This window comes from Rhinolophus sinicus, chromosome 16 (assembly GCF_057876585.1).
Source record: "Rhinolophus sinicus isolate RSI-liver-muscle chromosome 16, RSI-T2T, whole genome shotgun sequence".
Classification (NCBI taxonomy): Eukaryota; Metazoa; Chordata; class Mammalia; order Chiroptera; family Rhinolophidae; genus Rhinolophus; species Rhinolophus sinicus.
This window is the reverse complement of record NC_142516.1, coordinates 48,164,551-48,186,310: the sequence shown is the minus strand read 5'-3', so window position 1 is coordinate 48,186,310 and position 21,760 is coordinate 48,164,551.

The following is a 21,760-nucleotide window of genomic DNA, read 5'->3' as shown; positions in this document are numbered from 1 at the left end:
ACAAATCTGTATCTCAGAATCTCCTTTTGGAGGGACCTAAATAAACAAAGACACAGTAGTCACGAATTCAAAATCTCAGTGATGAACTCCACTAAGTTTTCATTCCCATCATTTGGGTCATTTCAGAGACTCTGTCTGATTATTCAGGGACCTTGGCTCCCTTTCCCATGTGGCTCTGCATCTTCTGTGATATTTTCCTTATCTGCATTCAGCTGCAGATGGAGAAAGAGATAGAGTCAGGAGCACTGGGAGAAGGCCTTTCATTGACAAGGCCTAGAAGCAGCGACAGCACTTTCGCCCACTTTCCATTGGCAGAACTCAGCCACAGGGTCCCTCCTACATGCTAGGGAAGCTGGGAAATGTAGTGTCGTGGTGTGCTCGTTACAAAAAAAGATAGCGGTTCCTGCCACTACAACGTATTTAGATATTGTAATACACTGTTTCCAGGCCAAAGAAACCATACATTTGGACCAGGGTCAGCTTGCGGGTAATCAGTTTGGAAATTCTTACCTCCACATTCCCTAAAATTGAGAAAATTTACTAGCAAGTCACCCAACAAGTTCTTATACAGACATCAGTGTGGCACATTTACCCAATTGTGTGGTAAGCATACAGAAATCAAATCAGTTCTTCTTTATGGACTAATTTTGTACTGTCAGGGAGAAAATTATAATTTCATTTCTGGTCATTTTTATACAAACAGTGGCTCCCAACATAATAGCTTTCTTCCTGCATTCTCTGTGACGGGATTACCTATCTGTAAATAAAAGATCATGTAAAGATAGTCCTATTTCCCCTTCATCTTCAACCACTTTCCCCCTTGCTCTCAACACTCCAGTCATGAGATTTGTTTCTCAAACTCGCCAAACTTTTACCACCTCCAGGTCTTTGCAGAAGCTGTTCCCTATTCTACAATGTGTTCCCTCTCTCAACTCTTCTCCTTTCCTCATTGTGTACCTAGCTGACCCCTGTGTGTCAATCAAGTTTCAGTATAAAACTTCTTTCCTCAGAGAAGCTTTCACTGATCACCCCTAATCAAGTCACTTGTCTCTGCCCACTGTTATTCTCAATTAGTCTGTCTGTGACGATTTGAAATCCTCCTTGTATATTTCATATATGTCTCCTCTGAGACCGCTCACTTCAGCACCTTACGAATTATAGTTGACGTTCAATATTATTCAGCCTCAGCTTCAGGTGTACAGTGCAGATGTCAGGCATCTACGTTATCCATGAAGTGGTCTCCCTAGTAAGACAAGTATAACTTTTACAGTTAAAATAACATATCCAAATTTGCTTTGAAAAGTTTAGTTAAACTTTATGGGGATTTAAGATAGAATAGTATTTGTGTAATGAATGCTATCTGACGCAACAAAGTAAAATAAATTCTTTCTTTATCCCAGAAATCCACGAACTTAATCTTTTCTAAAACTAGCCTAGATAAAACTCAGTGTGATTATTTAGGTCAACAGGAGTGGAGGGATGAAAGCTCTTTGAAAAAGTCAGAGAGGCATAATTACAATGTAAAGGGTTATTCCCTAAAAGCATAATTGGCCTAAATAATCTACCAAGTTGCTGAGGGGGAAAAAAAGTAAGAGTTCACCTCGATTCTTCCCTTCTCCTTACCCTGCACGTTCCAATCTATCTGCCACGGCTCTGTGTTAAACTCCCAAATGTCTCCCCCGGAGACAGTGAGTGGCCTGTATGGAAATAATGGAAGGGTGTTACTTTAAAATATTGTGGCGTTTCCTAGCAAGTCTGTTTTGTTCTTCATGCCTGTGCTACATTTTGTCTTCATTGGTTATAAAGTGGCCCGTTCGGGATTCAGGGATGTAACACAGAGATCAGGAGTGAGATAGTCAGACCATTGGTTTCCAGGTCAAAACACTTGCCAGCTGTGATACTGGACAAGTCACTTAGTTGGGTCTCAGCCCTGATTCCTTACAGGTAAAGGTGGAATATTTGTATATCCCTCATAAAGTGGTGATAGCCATGAATGAATATTGCAACTTATGGACACATTGAAAAAAGAAAGAAAAATAAAAGGATGCCTTATCTTGAAGCCACTACCAACTAGTTATATATTTAGGTTCCTTAAACTCTCTGGGGCTCACCTATTTTTTTCTGAAAAATCAAATGAAGAGGTGGACCACAGGGCTTCTATTGTGCTTTAGCTTCGACATGCTACAGTTTATGGTAAGTGATAGCAGATCTGAAGGTTCCACTTTTGCCCAAGACCGTGTCACTCCAAGCTGCCAAATGCTTAACAAAGCTGTCTATCTCAGAATACACCTATTTGTTTAGTTAGAAATGTGATTTTTAGATTTTCGTTCGCATTTCGGAGGGATTTGTTGCCAACTGGTGAGATTTGAAAGTATTTTCCCGGTAGGAGCAGATTCGGAAGTCTGGCCTGCTAAGACTCTTTTGGAAGCTGAAACTAATTAAAATATTTATTTTAGCGCCTGTAGCTGAGATGCAGCAGGGGAGAGAGTCCAGCATTCATTTTTATGAGGGTGTAATTATATCCACTAACCTCTCCTGCGCCTGTTCAGCATCTGCCCCAGGGCCACCCCACCTGCTCAAACACCTGCCCAGGGTGTGATTTTGGGAGAAGAGTATTTAATGCCTGACCTAAGGGCATCCAGGGTTCCCCACCCAAGAACAAAAGAAACTTGTTCCACCTTTCATTACCTATAAACTCTCCTCTGAGTGAAGTACTTTCCTAGTTTCTCTTTCAATGAGCTATGTAAAGCTATGCAAAAGAGAGAAAAAGAGGAGCAAGGAAGAAGCTACCGGTAATCTAGTGTCATCGTTTGCATGTGATATCACAGCAGTTGAGGAAGACACAAAAATGTGTTGAAGATTCTTTCACACTTCCTGCGTGCCTGCACAATCCTTGAAGTATAAAGTCACAATACAAGACAAAGCTAATGTGAACTTTCACTGTTCTTGAATGAACTTTAACTGAAAACAAGTGCATCGGGGGTGAGGCTGGTGGAAGACAAGGAACTATGAAGACTCACTATGTCCCACATGGACGCGATGCTTCAGTTTATCACGTTACTCCTCCCTCCTCGCCACCATAGGTGTTTCTTTGAATATTTTACAAATGAGGAAACTGGGACTCCAAGAAGTTCAGTGGTTTCAGAAATAGCTATTAGTGGACTAAGGGCATAGATTTGGAGGTCACATGGACCTCCAAGGTTAGAGTCCTGACTCTGCTCATGACCAGAGGTGTGACTTTGGACAGTTACCTAATTCCTCAGAATACTTCATTACTTTCATCTATTAAAAGAGGGGTGACAATAGTGAATGAACTACCTTGTTACAATAATGCAGTGAGTTAACACCTATAAAATGCCTGGCACATCATGTGTTATTGGAGGCGTGATGAATCCTCAAAGACAACACATAGCTGGGGTGGGGTGGGGTGGGGGTGGCAGAGCCAAGAGGCCAAGTTGGGTTGTTTTATTCTCCTCATTAAGCTTCTGGGCATTCAGTTTTCAAAAACAAAATTCAGAGAAAATCATCAGAAGTAGAAGAGGATGGACAAGGAGAACGGGAGAACTGTAAAGAAAGAGACCAGTCCTCCTGCTTCTGGAACATACCCTGTATGGGTCCTTTGACTCCCATCCCAAGGTTTAGAAAAAAAATCTGCGTGGTGAACTAAGAGGTATTTGGTTTTTATCAAGAGAAGAGATGGGGTAAGTCTTCAAGAATTCCAAGCCTTGATGGCGAAGAGAAATTACGATGTACATGTTATATTGTTACACTGTGTCAAATCCCATTTTCTTCTGCTTCTCACACCCTTTACCCCTCTCTCTTCTTCTCCACCTCTTGACATGGGCCTCATTCTTCCACAGACAGTTCAAACCTACCACTTCTACGTGAGTCTGGTGTCCCATTGCTCTGGTTACTGAAATGTTTATTTTTAGTTTAACATTTAGTTGATTTCTCTGTGTCATATGGACTGATCTCCCGCAAATAGATTTTGTGCTTTCTTTGTCTACCCCATAGGGTTTGATACTAAGCTATAAACCTCGGAGGCTCTAAATAGAGATGTGCTTTGTATAAATTCTTGTCGAGAAACGGACTAATTGCAGCATTTGTGAAACACCTACTTGGTAGTGAGGACTGAACTGTGAACTTGGTGCAGGATTTTAAGACTTGGTCCCCACCTCCAAAGTACTTTCATGCCTGAGCAGAAGGAACCCTCAGCATTTTATAACTGGGAGACATTGTGGCAGAGAGGTTAGCAACATGGGTTCTAGAATTATTGAATTTCGCTTGCTTTTCTTCACAGTCAAATGCACACAATTTGTAGTGCCTACTTGAGGGGGTCTTCTTTGTAGGGTTTAAATGAGATAGCGCAAGTCAACCTCCATGCAGAGCCTGGCATATAGAAAGAGCTCAAAATGAGCTGTGGGTAGGTTCACAAATGAGGAAAGCAGTTGTTCAAATGCCAGGGTGGGACAACAAACATCGTGCCCCGAAGAGGCTCCTCTGGACACGTTCCAGGTACAGCCTGAGCTGCTGTTAAATTTCTTTTAAGGCATTTTGTGCTAAGTATGTAGCTCACAGTAAGAGTAACACTTCTGCCCATGCCAGCTTCTATGCAGTGGCACGGGGGAGAGGGGGAAAAGAGCTGAAAAATTAGAAGACGCTTTCTTTGCGGCCTAGAAAGTCCCAGAGGGAGGTGACTTTGGAACTGAAATCTCTTTGTTGTCCCCTCCTACCTGGATCACAGGGTGGATCAGTTGGAGACATCAAGTGCTAGAGTTCCAGGTAGTAGACCTGGAAGGGTTTTGTTGCTGTGTATTCCGTCATGAGGGGAGTGGAGGGCTGAGCAGGCTGAGCGGCAGTAGAACTGTGTTTTATTCGTATGTTTGCCAGCAGAGGCCCCATTTCAACACAGGCCGCATTTCCTTTTCCTGAGACTGCTCTGAGGAAAACAGACAGGCAGATTTGATATTACTGAGCTGGAATCATCTGGCCTTCGAGGCATCGCGTGGAACCGCAGCCCGGCTGTGCGAGCAGTTGCATCTAACATTGGCACAGAGAAGCGGGGAAATCAGCCCTTTAGAAAATGACTTTGATCCCCATTCATGTGCTTTCCGAAGGGGGCTCCAGGAGTCCTTTGAATAGGTATCTGCTTGGTTCCTGGTGGTTGCAGGTCCTGTTGGAAGCACCTGCAACTAAAAATGAAACTCCCCCAGCAATTGCCCTTAACATTAGGGTGCCACAAATAGCAAAAAGGGGGTTCTGGTTCACAGACTCCTGTTCCAAATTTAACCCGTGATTTTGCTGAACTTGGTGGGAGGAGCAGGGCACCTGTGAGGAAGGTCTCAGGGTGACCCTATTAATATGCAGCCTGCACTTGGGGAAGTCACAGTGCTAAGATGCACTTGGTTGAACTATGGTTTTGAATGTGATCATCCTCTTCGCCTGAATGAAGATAAAAGAGAACCACTGCTATTACAGGTTCAACAGGAGCATGGGTTGAAATGCACGGAGGAAGCTCTGCAGGCAAAACAGTGACAGGCTGGAACTCTTTTAGGATGGTGATAAGGTAGACATCCTAATCACAAAAACAATTACACAGAGAGCGTTTCCTGCGTCCTTTCTCTGTGCGCTGTGCTTAAGACCATACGTGCATTATCTCAGTGTTGTGGCTGCCACTCTGTAAGGCAGGGAATATGGTATTCCTTGGGATGCCCGAGACACTTCGGCGTCAGGGGCCTGCCGAGAGTCATGCAGCCGGAACGGGGAGAGTCGGGACTTGAACACAAATTGTCCTGTTTCCAAAGTCCTTTCTCTTTCCATCTAGCTGCCATTGTTAGTCCCTCATACAGACTTCATTGACACCAACACATATTGAACACCTCTTGGGTGTAGGGCAGTCCACAAAATCCCCAGAGGGCGCAGAAAGAAGTATAATACCAACTGTGCCTGCACAAGAGTTCTGAAAAAACAATGAACTCCTCATGTGGTTATCAACTGGATAAGAATAAGGGCCATCTCCCAAAGAAAATAGTCACCCTTCCTGAGGTGGAGACCATATCAGCTTCCTATCCAGAGGGCTTTGCTCAAAAGCCATACCTAGTTGGCCCTGGGCATTCAGCTCCTGAGCTGAAGAAAAGGCCAGGGTGTCAGGAAACAAAGCAGGTCTTGGCACCGCGGGTCCTGAATTATGGTCCCAGCCCTACCCCAAGCTAGCTCAGTGCCCTCGGCAAGTTACCTCACCTCTTTGGGACTCAATTTCCTAGTTTATAGAAACGTTTTTATAATACAAATTAAAATGTAGTGTATTCCCTGGCCTACCACACAAGGTTCAGTATAGACCCAATGAAGTAATTATATAAACATGCTATAAAACATTTTAAGAAATGTCTTTATTGAGCTTAATTCCTTGGAAGAGTGCTGCAGAAAATCAGGGAGGGAATATCACTGAGGGCTGCAGGCTCGGGGATGATCTCATAGATGGAGAGGACAAAGGAAACTGGAGAGTCTTCTGGATTCTAGAAGTTTTCAACTGAGTTAGTTTTCATTTTATGGTGGATTATAATCACGTTTGAAAGCCAGGAGGCTGATGGGGCCCAAATTTCTCCCCTGTTCTGGATTTAGTGAGAGTAGCCTTGTTCAATGAAAGTAGCTTTGATGTGAGTTTTGCTGGCTTCTTTCTCCGCATGGCTCTCTACACCGAAGGACTGACATTTCCTGGGGGCTGGGTATTACAACCATGAAGACCCGGGGTCTTGAATGGACTTCTTACTACGACAATTTTTTTTCACCACTCTAAACCTGTTTCCTCAGTAGGAAAAAAAAAAGGGTGGGGGGTAGGGGTGAAGAAAGATGATAATTGTATCAACCTTGTGAGGTTCTTGTAAATATTTAAATAAGGTAACTCCTGTATGGTGCTTAGCCCAGTAGCTGGGAAATAAATGTAGGCTATGAATATTATTATTATTATTATTAGATTTATAATTACAACGACTACCTAGTTTCAGGTCTTCTACCAACCTCATGGCCTGATACACTTTCAGTGAAATACAGTGATACAGTTTTCAGTGAAAGTTCAATATCCTGGAAAGAGATTTTAGAGCCTTGGGAAAGGTTTGTGAAATTAATTGAACCAAAAGTCACTAAAAAATTATAAGGCAAGAAAGCCGAAGTATCACCTTCCCTGGATCCAGTTTTAACCCAATAATCTGAACTGAAAAACATAAATCAAGGCAGAGATAATCTGTCTCACAAGATTATGAATAAGTTACATTGAAGGAATTTTATACTCTATGGCCCCTTACTTGAGAGTATTAGAGCCAAAAAAAATTGTGTGTGAGGCAATCACTGTCATTTGCTATTAATTGCCTTAAATTTCTAAACTTGAGTAATCCCAAAGTCAATCCCCAGAATCCCCCAACAAAAGCACACTGAGTAATTACAAGCCTTCTAAAGTTTCCTGGTTCAACCTCCAGGCCATGAATTTCTTTCAACAAAGAAGCTGAAGTGAAAGAAGAAGGAACTTTAACAAAAATGTCTGTGTTATCGCAAATGATCTTCAGGCTTTATAGGTTTGGGGGAAGTTTTCTTTTCGTGTTTCACGGAAGGAGGGAAGAAGGGAGGTTAAAAAGCATTTCTTAGATTTTCAGAGCACTGATGGAGAATCCCACCCTAGAGACTTCCTTTCTCTCTAGAAAAACAAAACAGTGTTCCTGCTGTTTCCCAGGAAAATCCAGAGGCTTGCCCCAAACAGACAGATGTCATCCTCCCTTTTGCTGGTGGGTCACTGGAGCTTAAAGAAGAGGAAGTAAATTCATGCGCACATCCTGTGACCTCTAGCCATGGGTCAAATTTCACTAAGGTCTATTAAAAAAATGACCAAACACCCACCTTTGAAAAAACCCTGGGCAGATCCAAACTCCCCAGATCCAATATAAAGTGGTTCCCGACATGCCTTGGTTGCGTGTGGCGTTTCCTTGAAATAAGTGAACCTCTCCGGAAAAGATCACAGGACAGAATAGAGAGAAGTGCTCTGTGGTGAAGTAGAAATAGACAGTGCCTTTCAGTCCTGGCAGAATTTTGCCCTCAGGCTACTCAGTAAAGGCTTGGAAAGCCCAGAGCAGCAACCTGCTTTGCATTTGCCTGAGCATTTATGGTCCTGTGGACCCTTGTGCTTCTGTTTGTGTAGATTAACCAGAAATAAACATGTTCCCTTTTGAGGTAGCATTTCTTGTTTCATTTCTCTTGATTTTTCTTCCCTTTCTATTTCATAATCATTTCCATTCCTTCTGTGACACTGGGGGAAGAGAAAACCTTTAGGGGATGATGCTGTGGTCATCTTCAAGCCACAAACACAGGTGTTAATCGTAAATGGAGGACCCCTGCCTCGCTGCTCAGACTGGTTATGTCTGACCTGATTTGTCAGCCAGCATCTGTTCTGGGGAGGCTGTCGCCCAGTGTGACAGTAAAAAGCCGGCAACAGGCAGATAACACTTTGAATCCTGTCATTACTACTGAATAGGACATGACCGCAGACCAGTTACTTAACCCCTCTAAACCTTACTTTCCTGACCTCTCAATCTGAGGTTATAACAGCATCCACCTTGCATGGATGTTATAAGGATTACATGATTTTATGAAGGTTCAGTAAACCCTACCTCCAACTACAGTGTTTTATTGATGTCTCATTGAACTAGATGCCTGAGAGAGAGAGAGAAGATGACATGGAAGTGCTTAACATGTTATGACAGCTTTAACGTGATCTACACTTCTCCTAATGCTTGTGTGACTTCAGTTTCCCCAGGATGATCTGCCTTGGAGAGGATGAGGACAGGATTTTGTTCATCTTGATCTGCAATATCCTCCTTCCTGGCCCCAAATTCCTGTCGATCCTCCAGTTTTAACTCTACCTCCTTTTCAAGCTCATCAAAGCCACCCCATGACCTATGCTTTGGATCCCATTCTCTCCCACCTTCCTTGGGAAGAAACCTTAAATGTATCACTTATCCCTTCTTTCCTCTCCACTAGGCCCTTCCATCAGTGTTTAACCCCCTGTAGGCCCCTCCATATTAACAAATAACCTTCCTGGGCCATATTCCCACTCCTGCTACTACTCTGTTTCTCTCTTTTCCTTCAGAGTCAGTCTTTTAACCAATTGTGTAGTCATTGCTACCAGTTTTTAATACCTGATTCGCTCTTTAGCCCATTACAATATTGTTTTTAGCCCAAACATCCCTCCAAGCATCCTCACTTAGATCCCTAATGGTCAACATGTTGTTAAATCCAAAAGACATTTTTCAGTCTCCATCAATGTCATTGACGCTCATCAGCTTTGAATGTGGTCCCTCTTGCTTGGACTTCCTTGGCTCTGGGACGTTGCATCTTGGTTTTCCTTCCACCTCTGGGGCTGCTTCTATTTTGTCGACATTTGCTGCCTCATTGTTCTCCTCTTTTCATTAAATTTCATTAATTTCATTGAATTTCCTTGAGTCTCAATCCTAGACCCTCTTCTCACTTTGTGCACTCTCTCCAGGAAATCATTTCAATTCCGGTTTCAGTTATCATATACATGTTAGGGGACACCAACTTCCAAATCCAGCACAGACCGCTTCTCTGTGGTCCAGACCTAGCTTCCCAGCTTCCTATCACATCTCCATCTGGAAGACATTCCTCATCAGCGTGTTTAAGACCAAGTTTATGATCATTCCCTGAAATCTGCTCCTCTTCCTTCATTCGGCATCTCGATGAATGGCACCGTCAGCCATCCAGTGTGTATAATCCTTGATGCCTTCCTCTCCCGCCCTCTCCACACCTAATTTATCACCACGGCCTACTATTTCTTTCACTTCCAGAGTAGCTCTCAAAACAACCTCAATTCCAGTATTTCCATAGTCATCACCCTAATCTGTGCCACCATCATGTTCTTCCCCATTCACTCTGCTTTCCCAACCCCATTCCTTTCCCCACTGCAGCCCTTCATGTCATGTCCTTCCATAAAACTTGTCAATCACTTCCTACTGATCACAGGAAAATAACCAAAATCTTAATATGGTGTGGTAAAGGTTGCCTCTCCTCAATATCCATTTTCCTTTTCTTCCTTGCAAAAGTCATATATTATTGAGATGGCAATATCTCTTTCTCTCTCTCTCTCTCTCTCTCTCTCTCTCTCTCTCTCTCTCTCTCTCTCTCTCTCTCTCATATACATTTTCTACCCTCCCTTACAGAAAGGAATAATGTAGGAGATATAAGCATAACATATGGGATATAAGCAGGAGTTGTTAAATGTAGTGGCAAGGAAGGTCCTTTTAACCTTGTCCTTTTAATTCTTTGTGCCTGAAATGTGGATGTGATGCCTGGAACTCCAGCAGCCCTGTGGAGATGCTGAGGATGGAAGCTAGAACTAGAGATGGTAAGGCAGAAGGATGAAAGAAGCCTGCATGCTGATGCCCTTGTGCAACTACCATATAAGACTTGACTATCTATTTCTGGGATGCTTCTGTGTTAGAAAACAAAATCCTTTTTTATTTAAACACACTTTCAATGGGTTTCTGGCTCTAGGGAGTTGAACTCAATCTCTGATACACACAGGATTTACAAGGCCCTGCATTGGCTGGTGGATGTTCTAACCTCACCAGCTTCTTTTTGCCTCACTCTTGCCCTTATGTTGTTCAATACACACTGGTTTGAATCACGTTGTGCAAATATATCGCGTGGGCCTTCCTGCACAGAGCCTCTGTATACTCTTCTCTCTGTTTTCAGAGCTTTCCTTCCTGACCCTTTATCTTCCTGCCTAAACTAATTTACCTCTACTCACCCTTCAGAGCTCAGTTGCAGCAGAAATTTCTTAAGGAATTCTTCCCTGAATATCCCTCTTTTCCCTCATCACTCCCTCCCTCTAGAATAGCTTCCTGTGTTATATACGTCATAGAACTATATTCTTTTGGATTCAGAATACTTTTCTCAGGTTTACTAATGAGACATTCATTTATGTAATTATTTGATAAATATCTGTCTCCCCTATTAGATTTAAATTTTATGAAAGCAAGGGCTATGTCTGTTTTTGTTCAACGTTTTATTTATTCCCAGCATCTGGCACAATCCTTGGTATACGTGTGTATATGTGTGTGTGTGTGTGTGTGTGTGTGTGTGTGTGTGTGTGTGTGTGTGTATTTGGTGCCTAATAAATAATAGTCAAGTGAATGAACGAATAAAGACCTCCAGTCCCTTTTTCCTAATCTGTATCAGGCCCTCTCATTCTTTCTTGCCTCAGCCACTTTCCTGCCAAAACTCTCCACCAATCTTGCACTAACATTTTCATAGTGTTTTATAGCTTCAAAATGTCTTCATACAAATTATCTCATTTTCAGTCTCTCCAACTGCCCTACAAGATACTTCAAAAGTGGCATCTGTTTTTCCAAACAGATTTTCAACATAAAATCAGCACTTACTAATCTGTTTAAATGGTCACCCGAGTTTGTGACCTCATTGCCTCTCATTTAAATCTTGAGCCTCCACAGTAAATTGCAATTTTGAGAATTTTTCAATGGCGCTGTGGCCATCCAAAATATATATTCAAACTGAAAAAGGTCAGCTAGGAAAGAAACTCTTCAGATCACACTGCTGGCCCCTCCAACCTGATAACGCTTTCTGTATCTAATTCGATTCTCCTGACCGATGACCCCAGGTGACGCTGACGCTGCTGGTTCATGCATGCTTTGAGAAACGCTGTTTTAGTGACTCCTCAAGGGAAGAGGATGTGTTTCTTTAAAGGAACCCAGCAGTGGATAAATTTGCTGTTCTACGTTTTTAATAGCAGCCTGCAGAACATGTCAACGTGGGTATAATTTCCAGCTTATCCAGGAGAAAGCAGTAGCGTTGTGACAATCCCCTGAGCCCCTCTGTATCACCCAGTGAATAATGAGGAAGAGAAACCATCAAACTTCAATGGGAAAGCCCTGGGTTGGTGGGGGGCCTGCCCAAACTCCTCAACCTACCCTCCTCCCAAGACTGTGGGTTCCAGGGCACCACAGCTGCGTGTGCTGAGATAGCCCACACTTCCGTCTCTGTTTCAGCAGAGCTCCACTAGCCCAGGCAACAAGTACTGGTTCTCAAAATACAAATAGCACGAGGAAAGCAGGATGACATCTCTGACTCCACTTTAACTCTACTGGTATTTTATAACGTACAATGATTTCCTCTGTGATCCAAGGTTATCATCCTAGTCTGATAAGCTTGGCAATCTTCATATTTGTGCAATTGACAGTGTTCTCCCACCAAGATGCTCCTGTGGTTTCACATTTTCTTCCTCCATTTCCCTCCTAAAATGGTCTAGGGAAATTGCTTTGTTCCTGATGTATGGCTGTGTCTATTTTCAGGATTGGTTTTGAAAATCTGTTTGGGGTGTAAGACCCAGGACCAAAATGAAGACTAGCTATTCCTTTCATCCAGTCAACAAATCTTTATTAAGTTCCAGGCTCTGGGGGGCACTAGGACACACAACAGACACACAAAGAAGAAATGTCTTCATTGCTCTTAAGGAACCTCTCCAAAGCCTCAGTTTCCTCACCTGAAAAAATTAAGGTAACAATAGTAACCCCTATCTTGCACAGTTGTTGGCGGTAGTTAAATGAGATAATACATATTAAGTTTTTGTAGAGTGCCCAGTACCTTGTAAACACTCAACACAAGCTTGTTGTTACTTAATTGGGTAGAAAGATAACAGCTCCAATGTTTCACCTGAGAGGCAAAAGTATATTATGGCTTCCCATGGTGTGAATAAAGTACGCAAAGAGGAAAGTGTAAAATTTCATTACGACTCCCATTACCAACATGACACATTCTAGTATCTTCTTGTACTCATACCTCAGTCCCTTGCTTGAGGAGAATTGCATATTGCCTAGAAACCAGGATAAGCTGTGTCTTTGCAGCATTACCATCTGCCACGTGTACCATTACCACTATTAAGCAATAACTGCTCACACTTTTGAGCACTTACCATGTACCACGCACTAATCCTAACTCCCAAGACCACATTAGAAGAGAGATAACTAGTTTTCATCACCCTTTTATAGATGAGGATGCTGATACCCACAAAGTTTAAGTGACACAGAAAATGTCACTTGTCTCTTACAATAAACATGTATAATATTTGTCAGACATGCACTTGCGTATGTGTCAGGAGGAAAGTTATCAAGCATGTAAGTGTTCCAGGTCTTACAATGAAGAGGATTCTGGTTCTATCTGCTGTCTCTCTTCTCCTCTCACCTCTGAGGAAGGTCGCCGTTTGCCAGATCGGCCATTTTGTTGGAGTTTTGTATGGAAAAATGGGTGAAGCAAATAGAGGGAGAGAAGAATAAGAGAAACTTAAATGAGGGTCGTGGCCAGAGTTTGAGGAGTGTTGAAAAAAGAAGTGTGGGGGTTGCTGCAGTGTACATCAGAAGTGGATAAGTGATAAAAGAGGAATTTTGAGAGGTATGCACTCTAGTATGTTCTCAAAAAATGAGTAAATATCTTGAGCTATTTTTGAGTGATTTTTTTGGATGCCAGACTGGGTTTCTAGAATTTGAAACTGGACGATGTGGAGAAACAACTTTTAAACATTATGGATATATATATATGTAAAACGTTATAAGTGTATCAAAATTCTCCTGATTTTGTGTGTGTGTTTGCAATGTAATACTGCTGGTGGCAACAAATTTTGAAAATCTTTGTTTTGAGATAGTGTTTCTTACATTTCTCGTTGGTCAGAACACCTAGAAATTCCAGTGGCTTTTGCAGAATGCCATACAGTGTTGATATGTAAAATTCCCTCATCGAATAAGAGAGTTATCAGTTGGTTGAAAATAGATTCATAGAATTCGAAAGTGGGAAGGTACCTTAAAGAGATGAAAACGCTCAGTGTCCTAGAAAAGCTTACTTCCGGAAATGAAGACTTGACTACATAAACTCAGGGCAGGTCTCTGCCTCTTCACAGGTACAAGTACAGTCACGTTCACTTAATGATGGGGACACACTCTGATGGTCATGCTTGGGATTTTTTAAAAGTTGCATTTTATCATTAAGGTCCCCATGTTGTCGCTGGTTTACTGCTTAATGAAAATTATTGCCACCTCCATGGGCTTTAATTATAAGGCAGAGGAAATGAATAACAGAATCCCATCTGAGGTGGCAGTGAGGCCATTTCCACTGAACTGTGTGCAGATACCCTCTGTGTGCTTCATTGTCATAAACCATGGAATTGAACACATGAGCCCCCTGGATCAGGCCTTGTTGCTCACTACTGTCAGAATGAACGTCTGGAGTCAATAACGATAGCTGGACCACGTGCCCAGAAAGGTTGTGTTCCGCCGTGAAGGCTGGGTGCTATTACAGGCTGCATGGGAGAGGGCTCACTTTAATATGTGCTCAAAATATCAGGCCTGAGCATGCCAGTAAGCTGGTCACTGCTTAAACAGGCTATTGTGGCTGGAAGGGATGTTAGTAAATCTGTTCCAGAGACCCTTAACCCATGTGCACGGATGAACTTCCCAAGATCTGTAGCAGTGTTAATGCCCTCTCCACGGCTCACTCAGAGGTTACCTTCAGCTTCGATGAACAATTCCCATACACCTGGAAGCCTTCTTCTCAAATGCCTCTCTCTTCTGCCTGAGGGGTTTCTGTGGCTGCAGAAGCATGCTTGCACAAGGGCAGGGCAGGCTGGGATAGCTGGACAGTTAACACTACAGCCCTCAGCCAACAAAGGGCAGATGTTGATGGATAAACATCCAGCTTTTTCACCCCTTGGTGGGACAGTTCTAAGGCATGTTCTGTATATTGTCTGAGAGGACCTCGAGCAAAATGGCACCTCTGTTACATATAGCGGTATCCACCCTTTATTGTGGTTCCTCCCACTCTGTTTCCCTTCTTCGTCCTGTTCCCTGGGACTGCCTCCCAAATAAACTCCCTACACCCAAATCCTTATCTCAGGGGCTGCTTTTGAGGGAACCTAAATTAAATCAGGGTCTATAAACCCCTGAAACTATGTGCAAAAGTATGCATGCCTGTGCATTTTTCTGGGAAAGGGCACCTAGCTTTCACCAGATCCTCAAAAATTCTTACTCAGAATCCCCTAAAGAATAAGAATCACAGTTCATCATTTCATGCATGGCAAGAGTTACTTCTTTCAGGTCTAATTTAATCGCTTTTAGCCTGGGAAACCAAAAGGAATGGAGTCAACATTTTAACTTGTTGACAGATCAGCGTAATGGGAACCAGGATAGCAGACAGAGACCAGCACCCATGTGTGGGAGTTTAGAACAGGACAGATCTTTACATACAGTCTTCAAGTTCTGTTTCCAAGGCTGGTGCTTGCCTAAGGCTAATGTGTGTGTGTGTGGGGGGGGGGGGTGGGTGTTGTTTTATGTCCAAAGTAGAAAGGCCAGTCACAAAAAGACAAAAATTGTGTAATTCCAATTATATGAAGTATGTAGAGCAATCAAAATCATGGAGACAGAAAATAGAATGTAGTTGGCAAGGGGTGGGGGTGGGGGAATGGAGAGTTGTTTAATGGGTCTTAGTTTTGGAAGAAAAAAAGAGTTTGGGAGATTGGCGGCACAACAGTATGAATGTACTTTTCTTTTTCCTTAAGATTTTATTGGGGAAGGGGTACGGTATGTATTTCCAGGACTTTATTGGGTAACAGTGTGTTTTTCCCCGGACCCATCAGCTCCAAGTGAAGTTGTTGTCCTTCAGTCATAGTTGTGAAGGGTGCAGCTCAGCTCCAAGTCCAGTCACTGTTTTCAGTCCAGTTGCAGTGGGTGCAGCCCATCAACCCATGCGGGAATTGAAACGGCAACCTTGGTGCTGAGAGCTTGTGCTCTAACCAACTGAGCCATCCGGCCGCCCCAGTATGAATGTACTTTTAACGCTACTGAGTTATACACTTAAAAATGGTTAAGATGGTAAAGTTTACATTAGGTGTATCTTACCACAATTGTAAAAAAAAAAAAATGTTCAAAAGCCACAGCTCTCACTCAACAACAAAAAGTAGAAAGGAACTGTGATCCCCACATTGGCATTGTCTCCTCAGGGACTAGCGCTCGCAATATATAGTAATGACTTCAGGGACAGACAGATTCTTGGGGTTTTCAATGCTCAGTAAGAATATTCCAATGTTACTTTTCTCAATTATGGTCATCAAAAATATTTAAGTATATTCTGTATAATATGACTTTTGAGTATGTATAATTGCTAAGCAATCCCCTCAAGTTAGTAAATTTGATTTTTATTGACTTTTAGTGTCTGGCCACTCACTGTTAGATGGGTATGTCTTCACGTCAAATTGTCATTAATAGTGAGGAGCCTGCCCCTGTCTTCGTGTCAAAGTTCTGTATCATGTTAATTTGCCTTTGGAAAACCCTTTTTCTAGAGTAAGATTTTAGTCTCTCTGTTTTAATAAATTGAGACTTAAATTTGCCGTCATGAAAATGACAGGGAAGTGCTGTAATGTACCACAGTGATTGCTGCAGTGGGTGTAAAACATAAGTGAGGAGCTGGAGCCAAATAACCACCAGGGAACATGGGATGCCTCTGCATGAGCAAGGGTTTCACAGGAGTTTAAATATCCTAGGTTGATGTCAACGAGACTAGGATATAAAGAAATCTTAAGATCAAATTGTTAAACTGTTCTATTTCAACATTCTGGTAGTTAACTCTTTAATAAAACCAGAAATTTGTTTTTGACAAATGTTGGGGTGGGGGGGATACTTCAGATATTATTTTCTTATACTAATACAAAAATTAGATTAGAGAAATGCACTTAGTCCAGATTTTGGCAGTTCAGTAGAACTAACAAATTTTAAGTGACTGTGATAACTTTTCAAAGTTTACAAAGCAATGCAACATTTAAATTTTGGTTAAATGTAAGGTATGATTATCTTGAATGAACAAACAAAATCCTATTGTCATTAATATAATTTTGTACAAAACGCTTTACAAATAGGCATCGTTCACATTGATATTTGGAGAAATCAAAAACCAAAAGAGCAGGATAAATATAGATCTGGACTTGTTTGTTTTACATATACCAGTTTATTCTAAAGGATACAGAAAAACAGCCAGATGAAGAGGTACATAGGTGCAAGAGCTTCTGTCTGTGGAAGTGGGGTGCACCCACCCTCCCAGCATGTGGATGTGTTGTCCACCCTGGAAGCTCTCTGAATCTTATCCTTTTGTGTTTTTATGAAGCCCTCATTACATAAGCATAATTGACTAAATCATGGGCCATTGGCAATTGATTCAATTTTTGGTCCCCTCCCTTCCCTGGAGGTCAGGTGGTGGGGCTGAAAATTGTCATTTGTCTTTATAACTACTGAATCCTACATCAACAATTTAGTTTTAGCCAAACAATAATTTCTATAACATTAATGTAATATTTTAAATATGAAATTGATTGGTTTTCTTGTTTTGGTTTACATTTAATTTACATATTTTTTCCCTTTATCTAGTGTGCAAGAGCTTTGAGCACAGTGAGACTATACCTAGGTTTACTTGTTCTTAAATAATGTTACAATGAAAGTGCTTAAGTGAACCCTAGGGAATCTGTGAGAAATTCCTTTTACAGAAGTGCTTTGTACATCACTCAAGTTACAGACATATTACCTTAAAGACTCCAAGGAAAGCAGTATCAGTGTAGTTTGCGTTATTAGTGTTGGGAGACCATTCTCTGTGGGACTTTCATATTTCTGTCCATCTTGTGAGCAGAGGCACTGACTGTCTTTGTTCTGGACTATCTTTTTAAGGATATTGGTGTAGTAAATAATATTGGAAGATAGAGATGTTTCTGTGAAACATAGTACAGATTTGCTTACAGTGTTGGAAGATAGAGTAAAAGGGGGGCATGCTTGCTGTCCATTAAAAAGATTTGAGGTCCCTAGGCTCTGTGTTTCTCTTCTGTAATGCACCCTACTGTGTGTGCAGGTATCACCTGGACTGCTTTGTATTACCCAGGGAGCATCAGGACTTGGGAAACTGGCACGTAAATCATAGTACGCTAGCTATTACTATTGCTGTGAGCAAAAAAAAGCTGTTCTTTGTCTCGGACCCAGGAGTTTCATGTCTTTTGCCACATCCATGAAACTGTAGCTGGCTAAACTGTGAGCTTGCAAGTAGGGTCAAATCTCAGGCCTTTCATGGTTCTAGACAACCACGTTGGCTTCATGGAGGAAGTAGAGTTTGAGATATGACCTGAAGGCTCGGTATGACTTGGCTTGATGACGGTGCAGCTGGGTGGCCGACGCAAAGGTTTGGAATGGGAATTGGCTGTGGTCTGTGGTTGGGTGGGAGTCGACTGGCCTGACTAGAATAGAGGGTTGGGGCTGAGAAGTACCAGACATTAGATTAGGACATTAATTTGGGGCTAAATTTTCATGTTTCATTGTGAAGAGGAAACACATCCTGGATGTAATAGAAAACCTCTTCTTTACCATGTAAGAACTGAGGAGGGCAGGAGGAGCAGAAACGTGCACTGAGACGGGGTGCTGTGTCCTGACTCGTTGAGTCTGTGGTGGGGGAACATCGAAGTGGGGGTGGCCTGCAGGTGCCTGTGTGAAAAGCTGAGTCTGAAGGCAGACATGTGAGCGTTAGCTACTGTGCAGGAAATGGTTGAGCTGTTCCATCAACATCACCCTCTTCAACTGTCAGAGGTGTGTGATGTTGGGCAGAGACTGCTTGGCATAGCTGACCAGGAATTGGAGAAGAGATAGGGGCATCTAGCACGTCTCAGACTGGGGTTGCAGGAGGTGTTGTTATGCCAGGGCATACTGTCTTCTCAGAAGGACACTCGGGGACCTCTTGCCACCAGTGACTCTTTTTGTCAAGAGCGAAAACGTAAGGCCATGGTTTTCCCCCTTGAACCCTTGAACCCCCAGCATTGCACTGTCTGACAAGGTGGACTCATCTTCGTATCTCTGTGATAAACATCCTGGTATAGTGGAAGAAGCTCCAGAGTTGGAATTAGATTTTAAGCTGTAAAATGGGAATACCTTTCTCATAAGGTTGTTGTGAAGTAACTATGAAAAGCCTTTCGTATTGGTTACTTGTCCCCAACTATTCTATCCTCTTCCCCTGGGCTGATTTTAAGCCATGACCACAAATTCCTTGACACTCTTCTCATTGAGAGGTGAGGGTGTATGTTCCCTCTCCTTGAATCTGGGCAGGCCATGAACTACATCAACCAATAGAGTAGAATGAAAGTGACATTATGGGACTTCTGTGGCTATGTCATAAAAGATAAAGCAGCGTTTGCCTTACTCACTGAAACAGTTGCTTTCAGTGCCCTGAGCTGCTGTGTAAGAAGTCTGCCTATCCTGAGGCTGCCATGCTGGAAAGGCCATGTGTAGGCGCTCTTGTGGACAAACGCAGGCGAGTCCAGCCTTACAACCACCCCCACCAAGGCACGAGGCAAATAGGAAAGCTGAATTGGACCTTTTGAACGGGCCCAACTGCCATCTGAATACCACCAAGTGATTTCCATCAATGCCACATGAAACAGAGAGATCACCAGCCAAGCCCTGTCCAGATTTCCAACCACAAAATTGTGAGGTATACTAAAATGGTTGTATTAAGCCGTTAAGTTTAGAGGTAGTTTGTAACCCAGCAATAGTTAACTAGAACAACCCCTTTATCTTAATCCCTCCCATCCCCTGGCTTTCTCACCTGAAATTGCCAATCCTTAGTGTATTCTGATTTGAATCCTGGTTTTACTCTTACATCATTACATGACATGTGAATTTGGGGGCCATTCATTTTATCTCCCTATGTCTCTTTCCATCTTTCCTTCAGTAAGAATTTCCTGAGTGTTTCCACTGTGTTGCATGCTAGATTGAGTATGATCCCTTTCCTCTAGGTCAGGGATTAATAAACTTGTTGAAAAGACCAGAGAGTCTGTAATTTAGGCTTGGCAGACAATTACCCAACTCTGCCTTTGAACCACAAAAGCAGCCATAGATGTAAATGCATAGGTATGACTGCATTTCGATAAAACTTCACTCACACAATTAGGTGGCAGCTTAGATTTGGTCCACAGGCCATACTTTGCTGACCCCAGCTCTAGGTGCTTAACACCTGGCTGGGAACACATGATCTCTGCAGGTGTCCTGCCACGTGATGTCTGCTACAGATGAGCACTGTTTTGTACCTAGAGAAAGAGCTTCCTACAATCCCACCTCACACAGGACCTGAGATGTAAGCTGAGTCTTGGCTCAGAAGGATAGATGTTCAGATGCAGAGATCATGGTGCAAAAACATGTAGCCCCGAAGAACAAACAAGGGCGTCAAAAAGGCTAATTGAGTTGGAGATAAGAATGGGCCTAGGAGAAAAATGAGAGATAAGGTAGGAATGCTAGAGGGTCTCATTTTCTAAAGTTGAAAGAATGCTTTTTTGGCTCACTCATTTTTATCTTCAAGGAGTTGTGAGGACAAATCAGATCATGTAAAATGGCTGTGAGCACCGCAGATGCCTGCCAGGTGTTACTGAGGCATCATCTTTCTTTGTTAGAAAAAGAGCTCCTTAATGCAGGTGTCTTCAGAACACGATGTAAAACCTCTTCCCCTCCCTCCAACAGAGCTGGCATTCACCGAGGGAGCCAGAATAGCATGTAATGTTCTAACAGCTCTTCCAGCAGTGAGACTAAATACATATCAACTCTTCTAAATTTGTATCTGCGGCAAACATGAACAGTGTCACCGTGCCATTCTGCTGTGAGGTTCATCCAGACAAATGATATGCAAAGAAGGGACATGCATACTCCATCGCTTTCCTGACTTTTCCAACTTCAACATCATACCTCCATGACCAAGAAAATAACTCCAGCTTCACTTTTAGTCTCCTTTATTGGATAGCTCTCTGCTGAAGACAGTGAATGCAGGTTGAGATAGAAATAGAAAATTTAGAGGAGAAACAATGCAGGTTTTTCTGGAGATCTCAGTTTTGTATTTAAATCAGCCCGTCTGTCTTGGTTAAAGGGGTTTATTGGAAGTCTACACAGAGGGGTAAAGAGGGCAGGACATTTTCTCAGAGCAGCCAAGCCAGGCCATCTCGTGAAGAACTCATGAAGTGTGGGGTTCAGCAATAGCACTAGTTCTCCATCTAAAGGTCTGGGACCTAAAAGCAAATGAGCCATGCTCCTGACTCAGCTCCCCCCATCCACTTACAGTCTTTCCCGACACTTCTGTTTCTTTTGCCTGGTGGCTTTATCTTATTGTTTTCTTACTGCCTTCTCCTTTAGTGTCTTTTGGCTTATTCCCATGCTGTGAACTGTTGATTCTTTCTTTCTAGGTCTCTCATTAAAACTCCATATAAGAAAGGGTATGATTAGGAGAATCAGTCCCATTAAGAGAAGAACACACCTGTGGGAAGAACAATGCAGGACTACCAAACAGCCTGCAAGTGATAGCTCAGGATCAGTTACGCATCCTTGGTTCCAACAGCTAGGGCTCGGGGTTGGAGGTCAGGTAGTACAAAGCCTGATGACTTTGCTTTCCCCATGGACTTCTCTCCTCATGCAGTTCAATACACCCAAGCTCCAGTGTCAGGCCGTGGGCCCTAACAGGCAATGCTTTATGACCGATCTGCCTTGTTCCCACTCTTGTTCTGTGTCCACCAGCTTCCTGACTCTGAATCCTCTCTTAATTATGACTCCACACCTGGCAAATCGTGTTGGTGTCTGTCTCTCTGGCTTCGGATAACTTCAATACCCTTCAAAGGCTTTGACTCAGCCTTACGCTG